The following is a 13,026-nucleotide window of genomic DNA, read 5'->3' as shown; positions in this document are numbered from 1 at the left end:
ACGTGGAGCTGAAAAGGGGTCGGTGGAGCCAATAGTGTAGAAACGGGGCTTTTGCGTAGTAGGCATATAAGGTGAGATTGTTGCTCCTAGGCCTCCTTGCTTCAGCGGAAGTGTAAGCAATTCCCAGGATATTCGAGCTTGTTTGCCAGCCCAGACCAGGGCCACCACCAGGGAGCGCAGCCGTTTGAACAGTGTATTATTGAGTGGCAAGGGTAGATTGACAAATAAATACAGACATTTTGGTAAAATCATCCTTTTCGCTATAGCTATCCTGCCAGATAGCGACATAGGCGGTTTAGACCAGGCGGACGCTCTCCTCTCCAGCCAAGTCACTGCACGGTTATAGGTTCATGCTCCAGAGTTCATGTGAGTCGCGGCTCAGCCAGATTCCCAGGTGTTTGACTGGACCTTCAGCCCATGATAAGGGATATTCCAGCGCGAAGGGGTGAGTGACATCGGTTGGGGGAAACAATATCGATTTGGACCAATTAATATGTGTTTCGGACAAACTTCCAAACTGAGTAATTTCACATATCAAAGGGTTGAGATTCTCCCTGGGGTTGTGTATGTAAAGAGTGATGTCGTCTGCATATAGGGAGACAAATAGTCTCTAGATGAGAATAAAAGTCCTCGGTAGCATGGTGTTGAAAAAGTCGTGCTGCCGGAGGTTCCATCGTTATGTCGAAGAGAAGAGGGTATAGGGGCCATCTTTGACGTGTGTCCCGGGTCAGGGGAATGGATTTGAGAGGAGGTCATTCACACGCAGTCGGGAAGTTGGAGTAGTGTAAGGAGGTTACATTTGTTGCTTATACTTAGAACCGAAGCCCATCCTGGACAAAATTGTAAACAGGTAAGTCCACTCCAGTGAATCAAATGTCTTAGTGGCATTGAGGAGGGTTGCATGTGCAGGTACCTGGGGGCTGAGGTGGTGTAATGCCACAAAAAACATGCATAGATTGTGTGCTGTTGAACGTCCAGGTATGAATCCCGATTGGTCAGGTCTGGCTATGACGGGGAGGAGTGGCTGTAATCTGTTAGCTAGCAACTTAGCATACATTTTGTTATCAATATTGATATGGGACAGTGGGCAGCAGGAATTCCGGAGGTTTGCGGGTTGCCCTGGGTTTTAGAAGTGTCAATATTATTGCTTCTTGCAAGGAATGGGGTAGGACTCCTGTATCCACCGCCTCCTGGTGAACAGCCAGGAGATGTGGTCCCAAAATTGACGCACAAGATTTATAAAAGGAGGCCGTCTGCCCATCCAGCCCTGGGCCATGTCTCTGGGCAGGCCATGTATCACCTGAATGATGTCCTCTATAGGGAAAGGTTCATCAAGGTAGGCCTGATGTGCCCTGCTCAGCCACAACAATTCGATCGAGTCAAAATATTCGGGCAGTCCTACGGTCAAGTCGCTAGTAGTAGATGGATATAATGTGGCATAGAAATCGGTTAGGAGTTCCAGTAGAGCGCTCGGGCCCTTCACTGGGCTGGAGTCAGCCTCCAAGAGTTCAGTGATATATGATTGAGTGCGCAGAGGTTTTTCCGGGCGCTTACCCTCCTCATATCGTTGAGCCATAGCAAGTTTTCCTAAAAAAATTAGTCTTCCTCTGGGCCTCGTCCCCAAACTCTGAAATGTTCCCTAAGGGTGACCAGGTGTTCAGGCCTGTTGGTACAGTATTATTCCAACTCGGTATCACTGATGGCGCTTTTTAACTGTGACAGGGACTGTCTGATAGCCTTAAATACTCCAGATTGCTTAGCAATATATGTCCCTTTAATTGCCACCTTGAAGGCATCCCAGAGCACAGTAGGAGAAGTTAAAGACTTTTTGTTAAGTGAGAAGTATTTTACCATCTCTTTGCGAATTTCTTCCCTAAAGACTGCGTCCATTAGGGCATTTTGGGGGTAGGCGCCAACTGAATGCTTGAGGTATCGACTGAGTTAATGCCAACCTGTGCAAGACTGGGGCATGGTCGGAAAGCGTCTGTGACATATGTCGAGTTGAGATCGCCTATGTAGCTTAATCACCAGATACACGCCAAAAATCAAGCCGGGACCACACACTGTGCTGTGTCGAATACAAGTGCCTTCCCTTGCACCAGAGAGCCATTGTCTCCAAATGTCTACCAAACCATGTCCCTGTGTGAGGGATTTTAGCATCGATCCCGCCCCTGGGTGGAGACTTCGAGAGGAGCCCGATCGTTTGAGAGTATTGTCTAGTAGAGTATTAAAATCGCCTCCACAGATTACAGTTTTGCAACCCAATAGGGCAATCTTCAACCAAATAGTCCGAAAAAGGTCAGGATCATCTACATTGGGCCCATGTACTGCCGCCATAGTGATCCGTGTCACACCCAGTGTGCCACCCACAATGACATATCTGCCATCGGGGTCAACCAGCGAGCGGGATGTAACCCAACCTAACCTTCTGTGTATCAATATTGAATTGTATTGTAATTGCATTTATATAGCACTTAATACCCCTCACAAGACTTGAAGAGCTTTTTCGGCAAGTAGCACGCTACTCCGGAACCCCTGAAGGAGTAGTGGTGAATTAATATAGTGAAATATGAAAGTAATTTGAGTGGTGGATATGTTAGTTAGTTATTTGGATTGAGAAGGATAGCGGCTTGATAGAAGAGGGAAAAAGGTTTGCATTTATACAGCTCTTGCTATCCCATATGAGTTGATGAAGGGCTTTTTCGGCGCGTAGCACGCTACTCCTGAACCCATAAAGGATTAGTGGTGAAGTAGTATAGTGAAATATGAAATTAATATGAGTGGTGGACATGTTAGTCTGTTGTTTGGATTGAAAAGGATATTGGAGGGATGTTTTGTAGATCATAACAGTAGGAGGAGGCTTGGGATGAGTAAAAGGGAGGTGAAGAGGGAAGAGTCAGAGGGAAGGTATTAGAAAGGCTTGTTTTGGGGGATTGACATGGTAAAAGAGGTATGAGATGATATAAGGAGGGGTAGAGGAAGGAAGAGTGTAGAAAGGGTTATTTTGGGGATCATAATATTAGTATGGGGTTTGGGATGAATGAGAGAGTGGGTGTAGAGGATATATCGATAGAGGTGTAGGGTGAGAAATAGGGTAGTGCATTGGAGAGAGGAGTAGAACGAGGTTTGAGATGAGTCCGAGAGTTGAGGTAGATGATATAGTGAGAGAGGTATAGGGTGAGAAATTGGGTAGTGCATTGGATATGCTGAATTAGAATAACAGTAATAAATATATAGATCCATAAGTACATGGAAGGTATATAGATGCAGAAAGGAATATAGTATATGAAGATTAAAGATGCATTAAATAAACTCCGGCTTTCAAGTGTTGTTGTACTTTAAATGAATTTTATTTATTTTGGTTTTTTTTGTAATTCTATAGTGAAACAATTGTAGATAAATAGTTATGATAAAAGATTTACTTATTTATGTAGTCACTTATCATGTTAAAAACATGGAATAATGTACATTTGTTAAGCAGAACTAACAAATGCTATATTTTTTAAAAACACAATTATTCTACTCAATTATACAAACCAATAAACATTTATAGGCACATATCTATAGTACAAATACATGCTTATATACAGAGGAATATGCTGTATATTTCCATCTGTGTGCGTATGGTGGTTATGTGGGGAAGTTTTCTGAAGATAAGGTGGTTATCCATGGATTTTATGTTGCAGGGGTACATAGTTCCATAGTTTCACTACTTGAACAGAGAAGGATGTGCCATCCATGTTTTTTTTCTTGCATCTTGGGATTTTGATGCGAGGTGTCACTCTAGAGCGGAGGTTCCTTTGTTGAATGTGTTTGGTAATTTTGTTCCTGATGAAGAGCGGTCCCTGTTCCATGTTTCGCTTTGTCGGTGATACAAAGCAGCTTGAATGTGGATCTTCTGGCAACCGGTAACCAATGCAGCGCTTTCAAGGCAGGGGAGATGTGGTCTTACTGTTTGATATGCAGGAGTAGTCTGGCAGCCGAGTTCTGAATCCGTTGTAGTCTTTTCATGGTCGTTAAAGGTGATCCGTGGTAGAGGCTATTGACGTAATCGAGTTTGGACAGAACAAGGGTGATGGTAGCTTGGACCTTGTGTGGAAAACCCAAATGGGGAAAACTTGTCACACTGTTTTTGTAGTAACAAAGCTTGATCTTGCTAGTTTGTTCACTTGGGCATTCATTGACAGCTTGGAGTCCATGGTTATTCCAAGGTTTGTTACTTACTTTGATATTTTAGGTGGTGTTCTCAGATCATCAGGCCACGCAGTGAGTTGGTCATAACGTTTTCAATCGCCACACATGATTATTTCTGTTTTGGACGCATTCGATTTGAGATGGCTCCATGTCATCCATTGATCCACGGCTCTAAGACAACTGAAAATTGGCGAGCTTCCAATGTCTTTGGGGCATTCCAGTTGAAGGAGTATTTGCGTGTCATCTGCATAGTTATAGCACGTGAAATGAAACTGGTTGATCAGTCCCGGTCATGACTTCATCTAGGTGTTAAATAGCATGACCACGATGACAGAGCCTTGAGGGACCCCTGCTTTTGTAAAGTGCAGTTTTGATGAGAAAGGGGGGATATGGATGGATTAGGTCTGTCGCGAAGGTAGGGTGTGATCCAGTCTAGAGCAGTCCCCTCTATGCCAGCTTCGTAGAGTCTTTGGATCAGAGTGTCACAGTGAACCATGTCATCAGCAGCCGAGAGGTTCAAGAGAAGTAGCGCAGCAATCCCGTTGCGGTCAACCGTGTTCTTCAGGTCATCCCAGATGTTAAGGAGGGCAGATTCTGTGCCTCTTCCATGAGGGAATCCCGTTTGGATGTCAGAAAGTATGGAATTATCTTCAATGAATTGTGACATCTGAGTGAATGTTGCTCTTTCTATCAGTTTGCCCAGGAAAGGTCCATTTGTAAGCGATCTGTAGTGGTCAGAGTTCAGCAGGTCCAAGTTTGTGGCAATACCTCTAGTGTAGTTAAAGTACGCCACTGTGCAGATGTCTCTCTATCTATTATGTAATGGGGAGGTGGATTTACTACTGAGATATGTCTCTTGAAGGAAACAGACATCTATTTTTTGTCTCAGTAAGTACGAATGGATTAGGCGTGTTTTCCTATGATCGTTTAGACCACGAGTATTCCAAGTGAGGTATGTAATTGTCGTCATTTCAGACTGTGTTGCACGGGTAACTTGCAGATTAGTCCCGGTCTGGTGGTCCAGACCATGTACTTGCCCATGGGTGCGCTGCTACGGTGCATGTGTAAAGACAGTCATCTGCGTAACTTGGCATGTGAAGTGGATAAAAAATTACACATCCAAGCATTAGTGCCCAAGCGTCCCTCATCCCATCTCTGAACAAACTGCGATAACTGCCCCATCTCTCCTGTCTGCCACACCAACCCCCAACTAGCTTGTGATTTTTTACCTACACACAACCTCACAAACATTACATTTGCCCAAAACAGAGTGAAAATGAAAGTTCTCCCTGGGTAGTAAGTGAACGCTGACGAACTACCCTGACATAGTGGCGGGTGACCAAGCTAAGTACTTATTGGTGGCAATTTAAGAGTACAAAAATATCGAATAGCAGAGTTGGGAACAAGTAATACTGAGCATATGCAAACGAAAGCAATACGAATTCAGACCGCTATAAGGTCATACTTTCACGATTCATAGTAACAATGAAGCATCAGAGGCCAGTGCTATCCACGCATCAGAATAAATATTCAGTCATTATCACTGAGTCCAGCACCTGCAGCGATACGTGGGAGGGCCCAGGGGAGCATTTCTGACCCCTTATTTGTTTGGCAAATTTGAGGGCTGATTTTGCGTCAGTGAGGTAGTGGGGTTTCCCTTTATAGGTGACTCAGTTTAGCTGGATACAGGAGATTGTATGGCACCTCTGCCTCCCGCAAAATACGTTTTACAGGTGTAAAGTCACCGCGGGCTACTTAGACCAAGTGGGTAAAGTCGGGGTAAAACAAAATGTTATTGCCTTGATTGCATATGTCACCGTGCTCCCTGGCCAGGCACAGGATCATGTCACAGTCCCAGTAGTTAAGTAGGCGGGCTAGAATGGGTCTTGGTGTCACGCCCACTGGAGGCCTGGGACCAAGGCAGCGGTGAGCTCGTTTCACAATGAACACGGATGTAAGTTCAGCAAAAGTGACTCCACAAAGATTTCCATCTTGAAGATTGCTGTAGTTTCTGTAGTTGCCGGTAATGTGGAGGTTGTTCCGCCTAGAGCGGGTCTCCAGTTCCTCTCTCTTGGCTTTGATCACATTTAAAACATTTTCCATCTGTAGCAGATGCTCCTTGGACTCAACCTAGTTGTCGTGACCGTCACTTGCTCGATTTTTGAGTTAGTCTTGTCGTGACTCATGAGTGTCCACTTGCTGTTTTACCTGGTTCAGCCTGGAAGTTAAGATATTAAGCTTGGAGTCGATAGTTTTGAGGATAGTTTTAACCTCCAGCAGTATAGCATGGAGATTGTCGCCCTGTCTCTCCGAGTTGTCCCTAGTTCCAGCATCCACGTCTGAATCTGTCCCTGTATCTGTCAGGCGTGTTAACCACTTGTTTCAAAGGACAGTTTAGATTGCTTGGCGTTGCTTTTCCCCGTGTTGGGGGTGTGCAGTACACAGGGGGCCCACTGGTCTTTCAGAGGAAGGGTTTAGGGGGATGTTGACAGACTCAGGAGTGCCTAGGCCCGCCTCACCTTGCAATCACCTCCAAGCAATGGGCACGTGCAGACCCATGTTTACCTAGCTCAGTTGTGCCGTTGCAGTCAGGAAAACAATTTTAACCATGCCTGGCCATGCCCGAACTGCAGTGTGAGCCTTGCAACGTGTCTGCTAATTGACCAAATCCTACTAGGCCTGCACCACCGGGACAACATTAGGGCCAGCCCCTTAGATCAGCAGCGGTGCGGCCCGCAGGATGGCGCCCCACATCATCTTTGCTTGGCAAGGATGTCTGGCCCTCTCCCTGTCAACCCACCCGACCATCTACCCACGGCACCGCAGCGGCACCCTTAGTCGAAAACGCCCACACCACAGCCCGCAACGAGAACGGCCTGGGGGGCCCCAGGTGCAGACGACACTCCAGTAGGATGTTGAGGGGGGCGCTCACTTCTCTTGGATTCCATCCGATGTCTCCTCAGCGCTGTGGCTGGGGCCCAACCTCCACCGCCCAGTGCAGTTCTGCCCTCTCCACCGCGGGCAGGCAGCTGAGGACAGGACTCTGGTTCCTAAAAATGCATCTCTGTTTTGATCTTCTTGTCCTGGCGGCCTCCGGTGGACGGGACTGAGGAACTCACACTCAGGCAGAGTTAGGCCGCAGTCCACTCAGCCCGCTGGGCGCGTGGGAGGCCCAGATGGCAGTCGATATGTAGTCTGCTCGCCGAAAGGTCACAGGCTCTGGGAAGACAGCGAAAGCAACTGCGGGCAGTTAGGAATGCATTACAGGCAGGATAATCAATCCGATTGCCACACAGAGTTCAGATTAATGCAGGATTATACCTCGGCCGGCAGAGCCCTCTCAGCGAGCGGCCATCTTGCTGCACAGTGAAGCCACGCCCCTCCCCAGCAGTTCACAGCTTTCACAAGACTAGAGCAAATGATGCTTTGAAAGCCCTTTCAGTAAATTACAACAAGCTCAAGCATGCAAGGGGTTTCAACTTTTTTGTGAAACAAAAGCATGGTTTTGATAGTGTGCTATTCTTTGTGGAACAGTTTTCAACCGACTTTCAGTTTACTGGACGTGATCTAGTTGGCTTAGAACAAAAATTTGCACAAAACCAAGTCAGTGATTTTAAGCAAATATCCAGAACGCAAGAGAATGTGCAGCTACCAAAACAAACTGCGGTACTGGTGCGGTACTCTTCAAACCCACCTGGCCAGAGCTGCGGAAGTTTCTGGCCTAAAAGGCTTACGAAGCGTGACCAGCAATTGGCCTTTAACATCCTGTGGGGAATCCCTAGGACTAAATATAAAAGAAAGGGAGGTCTCCTTATTAATCTAATTAGAAGAATTACATCCTCAAACAGTCTTTTGAAAACGTGAAAAAAAATCTTCTGGAAAAAAGACTGTACCTGTTAGATCCAAGGCTCTCACATCAGAATCCTTTCCACAGGAGCTGAGGCTTAACTACATGGTCAACTTTACGGACCACGGTTTCCCCAATAAGTCACCATTGGCTGGCCAACGCTCAGAAATCTTAACACAGCATTGACATCCCTTAATGTTGAATATTTAGGTTTTGGAGGATTGGGAAATCTAATTCCCCTCAACATTTTACATACTAGCGGATAGTTCTTATCTTAAGGGGGTTTTGTATAGCGCTCTGTCACCATAAGTTTCCTGGCGCTGTTACCTATTGGCTGGCCATTTATTGGGACATGTCCCTCTGAAATGGCTGAATAGAAGTTATTTACTGACCTATAAGCCAACCCCTCCAGTGCCAGCTCAGAAAACAAATTCACAGTCAGGTGCCAGTCTGCTTCCTAAGGAGCCACACCCCTTTGTTGCACCAGCAAACCCACCGTTTACATCTATTCTGCGTATTGGATAACCATGCCTGTTTAATGTAAAACATACCTTGTTGCCAAAGTCTTGGCACGTGCCAATGACTCGTGAAACTCTGAAGGTCAAGAGTCTTGGGTTCGCCATCTGCACTAGCATGTGCGGTTGACCTATCGGGTCCCTGAGCCGGCGCGGAAAAACCGGGATTCCTATGGGGAAGTCGCAAGACATCTGTAGGACTGGAACCAGGACCTGGACTTCCACTGGGATCAATTCCTTTGTCTCGCCACCTGTGCTGACTCTCTCAGCATCATCAGGAATGTGTATAAAGCACAAAGAAAATCCCCAAACCAATCAGAAAGAAATGCACCTGTGTCCTTCGCCACTGGGTCCAACCTCCAGACAAAGAATTCCTCCAGCTGTCGGTTCTACCTGGACACAAAGAGGTCTAACCTGCACAGACCCCACATCTTGCTCAGTGATTGAAACATCTGAGGATGCAACCTGTAGTCTCTGTTGTCTCACAAACACCTGGAGTTCCCGTCCACAACTACATTCTGCTGCCCTAGCATGTACACAACTGAAACATGTTGTTGCAGGCAGAAGTGTAAAAATTCCATTCCACCGGGTTTGTTGTAGATGTAGCGGGCTGTGAAGATTTTGTCCATTCTCAGAAGAATGCACCAACTAGACTTCTGAGGCGACAATATCTTGATGGCAAAGAAGCTAGAAGCTCCAAGCAATTAATGTAAAGGGTTAATTCCACTCGACCATCTACTGCCTGTGGAAGCTGAGCAGCATCGTGCTTCCCAGGCCCCACCCGTTGGCGTCCAACTCTATCATGATTTCCAGTTGACAGCTGAACATGGCCCTGCAGTTCCAGGCCTCCAGACACCATGACAGCTCCTTAGTGGCCTCTGTCAACAAATTCACCTGATCGGGATAGGATGGACCCTTGCAAAGATGTTGAATCTTCAATCTCTGTAGGGCTCTGTTGTGAAGAGGACCTCGAACAATTGCTTGGTTTGACGGAATCAATAGGGCTGCAATCCTGGATAATGGTCTCAATGATAAAATCTGTCTTGTCAATGCGGACCTACCTCAATTATTTCTTTAAAGTAAAAAAATGTTTTATTAAACTTGCAGATGTATAACACACATCACAGGTCAATTGTAGCCATCATAGCTTGTACAGTTTCAAAAGCATTCTCGTTGCCCAACCCCATTTAGTCCTTATATCTCCCCTTCAACATTACTTAGTTAAGCAATTCCGTTTAGCTAGGCTCTCGAACCACCTCATTGTTTTTACATGTCTCGTTTCATTTACAACCTAGCAACATTTCAAATCCCTCTGTACTCCATCCACCTGTTCCATATTTTACCCCATATCTCTGGGCACCCCTGGCTGTGATAGACTACTTTTTCGGCTGCTCCAGACCAGTCAAGTTCTTTCTCCCAGTCTATGACCCTAGAGGGGAGTGCTGCTCCCCATGCCCTCTCTATGCTCCTTTTGGCAATTACAGCTCCCTGCAGAAACCACAAGCTGGTGTACCTCGGTCACTTGGTCTCCCCAGTAATACACAGTATATGCCATCTGGCATATAGTGGAACTCACTGTCCGGTAACTGCTGGGCCAATATGGTCCAATATCTCTGCAGCCCCGTGCAGCCCCAAAGCATATGGTATAATGCGCCCTCCTCTCTGCATCCCCTCATACACTTGTTTGAGTCGCATTTACCCCTTTTGTATAGTCTTGTTCTAGTTCTGTATGACCTATGCAGGATTCAAAGTTACATGAGACGGAATCATGCTTTAATGCTACTTCTCTAGGGCGTTGTATAGCCTCCTCAGAGTCATCGTACTCTAGAGTTCCTACGTCTCTCTCCCATGCCTCTCTCAGGGCTCCCAGTGGATCCGGTGCAAAGGAGCATTAGGGGTAAGGCAGTGACTTCACCCCTGCCTCAGAGTACAGATCAGTCTCTTGAGGGAGATGATCCTAGTCCTCAAGAAGGAACTGCCTCAGAGGAACTTGAACCTGATCAGGTGGAGTTCCTGGGGTCAGGGGACCCTTCGAGAGCAGATCTGAGCCAGGGGCAACTGAACTGCCCCACTCTTGAACCCCTCAGAGAGCAAGCTGTGCTGAGGCTGCTGGGAGTGCCAGTGGGTCCCACAGGATCTACTGCAACAATGGACTCTTATACTCAGAGGGTAGAGACCCCAAACCTGGTGTCACCAGGATGTTGGTCATACCTCTAAAGTTTAGGGACTCCCTCTTGACACTGGCCCATGATATCCCATTAGCAGAACACTTAGGCCAAAACAAGCCCTGAGGCAGATTTGTTCCTCACTTTTATGGGCCTCATTTGTCTGTGGACACAAGGGAGTTTTATCGCTCCTGTATCACTTATCAAACCAGTGGTAAGGCAGGTGGTACTACAAAGGCCCCCCTGATACCACTACCTCTGGTCGGGGGTTCCCTTTGTGAGGGAAGGGATTGACGATGTTGGTCCCATGGATCCTCAAACTGAATCTGGGCACAGATTCATACCTTGAGGCTGGCCAGGAATTGCAAAAGGCCTGGCAGACCAAAAGGCTGTGTTGACTGTTTATCATCCAGGACAGAAAGTGTGGGTGTTGGAGCCAGTGGCCCCAGCAGCCCTTCAATACAAGTGGAGTGGCCCTCATACAATTGTGGAACAGAAGGGAGAGGTTACCTACCTGGTTGACCTACGGACTCCCAGGAGCCCCCACAGGGTGCTTCATGTCAACAGGCTCAAGCCATATGTTGACAGGGCAGACATGGGCTCGCTCATGGCTACTGATGAGGGACAGGAGGAAGAGAGTGACCCTCTCCCAGACCTGCTCTCACAGAACCCTGACGATGGGTCAGTTGATGGTGTGGCCTTGGCAGGCAGCCTCACTGACCAACAGCAAACTGATTGCAGGAAAGACCTCAATCAGTTCAGACATATGTTCTCTCTGACTCCAAATCAGACTACCTGCTGCACTCATGAAGTGGACACCGGGGACAGTCTGCCTGTTAAAAATAAGATTTACAGGCAACCTGATCATGTCAGGGACTGCATCAGGACTGAAGTTCAGAAATTGTTGGACCTGGGAGTGATTGAGCCCTCAGATAGCCCCTGGCTAGTCCAGTAGTCCTGGTACCAAAACCTCACACCCAGGGTGGTAAGAGAGAGAGATGAGGATCTGTGTTGACCGCAGGGGTCTCAATGCATACCCTACGTGGCTTAGTTTTTAAATAACCAAGTTTTCAGCAGAAGCCAAAAGATCTGCCGCCTCTGGGTGCCAGACGAGCTTTGGGGATGCAGGCCAGGTTGGTGTTGGGTGATCTTAGTGTCCTGGTGGGCACATAACGGCTGACTCGTTTTCTAAGATAGGAGGCACCTGATCCATGGAAGGCTTTTAAAAAAATACCGATAGCCTTAAATATTATTCTTTCTCTAACTTGGAGCCATTTAATTGTACTCCTGCCTAACTCAGCCCACCCTAACTAAGCACAGGTGTGTATATCTGCACTAAGTGCTCTGTCCCCAGGTACCAGTGTATGTTTCAATCGACAGCCAGGTCTGATGCAGAGCAGGCCGCCGTCCTTCTCAGGATAGGAATAGGATTCAGCTGGGCTAGAATTCATGCGCAGAGTGACCGTGACTCTATATAAATAAAGGGCTGGCCAGTTTATATATTAAATGGACCGCATTCGGTCTGATGCCCGAGCTCTTTGGCCAGCGTGCGTGTGTATTCTACCCACCAGGGAGGTCGCCAAACAGACAAGATCAATAACAATACTTTGTGCAGTACACCCAGCCCTTGAACAGTCTGTCCTAGGAAGTGATAAGGTGCCTCCCAAGAAGTGGATCTGTTGGCAAATACATTCTCCGTACTTTATCATGTGTTGGTGCATAGACAAATATATGTGAAAGGTCTCTTTGTAAAAAGATGTCAAGTTTAAATGTGAGCCAGTAACATGGACGTGTATGTGCTCAGTGTAGGGGAGTAGGATCTGCTTACTATGGTTACCCCCACTTTTTGCTGGTGTTTCACTGTTTTTCGACTTTAGTCTGGCTGTGGCCCTGCTACTCAGGACCCCAGCCTAGCTGCTTCCTCTCTAAATTGATTGCATGTACTATAGGTACACTGCAGTTTGGTTACTGGGGTAACCTTGTGCGTCCCTAGTATATGGTACACTAGGTACTAAGGGCATAGGTACCCCAGAGGCCTACTAGGGGCTGCAGCATGTATTATGCCACCCCTGGGAAGCCTTCCAAAATGACACCACAGGACTGCTACTGCAGCCTGGGTAAGGTGGGGCATGCACCCCTTACTAAGATATAGGCTACCTGCACATTTGGTGTTCCTGTGCATAGTCCAGTTCAAATCGGTTGTAGGGACACTCAGGCCCTACTCTGGCACGAAACGGACAAAGGAAATGGGTGTAGCCACCCCTCTTTCCAAACCCTCCCTGAGGTAGGTCCCTAGAGTAAGTCC

The sequence above is a fragment of the Lissotriton vulgaris genome, chromosome 12 (genome assembly GCF_964263255.1).
Source record: "Lissotriton vulgaris chromosome 12, aLisVul1.2, whole genome shotgun sequence".
In the NCBI taxonomy this organism is placed as follows: domain Eukaryota; kingdom Metazoa; phylum Chordata; class Amphibia; order Caudata; family Salamandridae; genus Lissotriton; species Lissotriton vulgaris.
Note: the sequence above shows the minus strand (reverse complement) of the source record.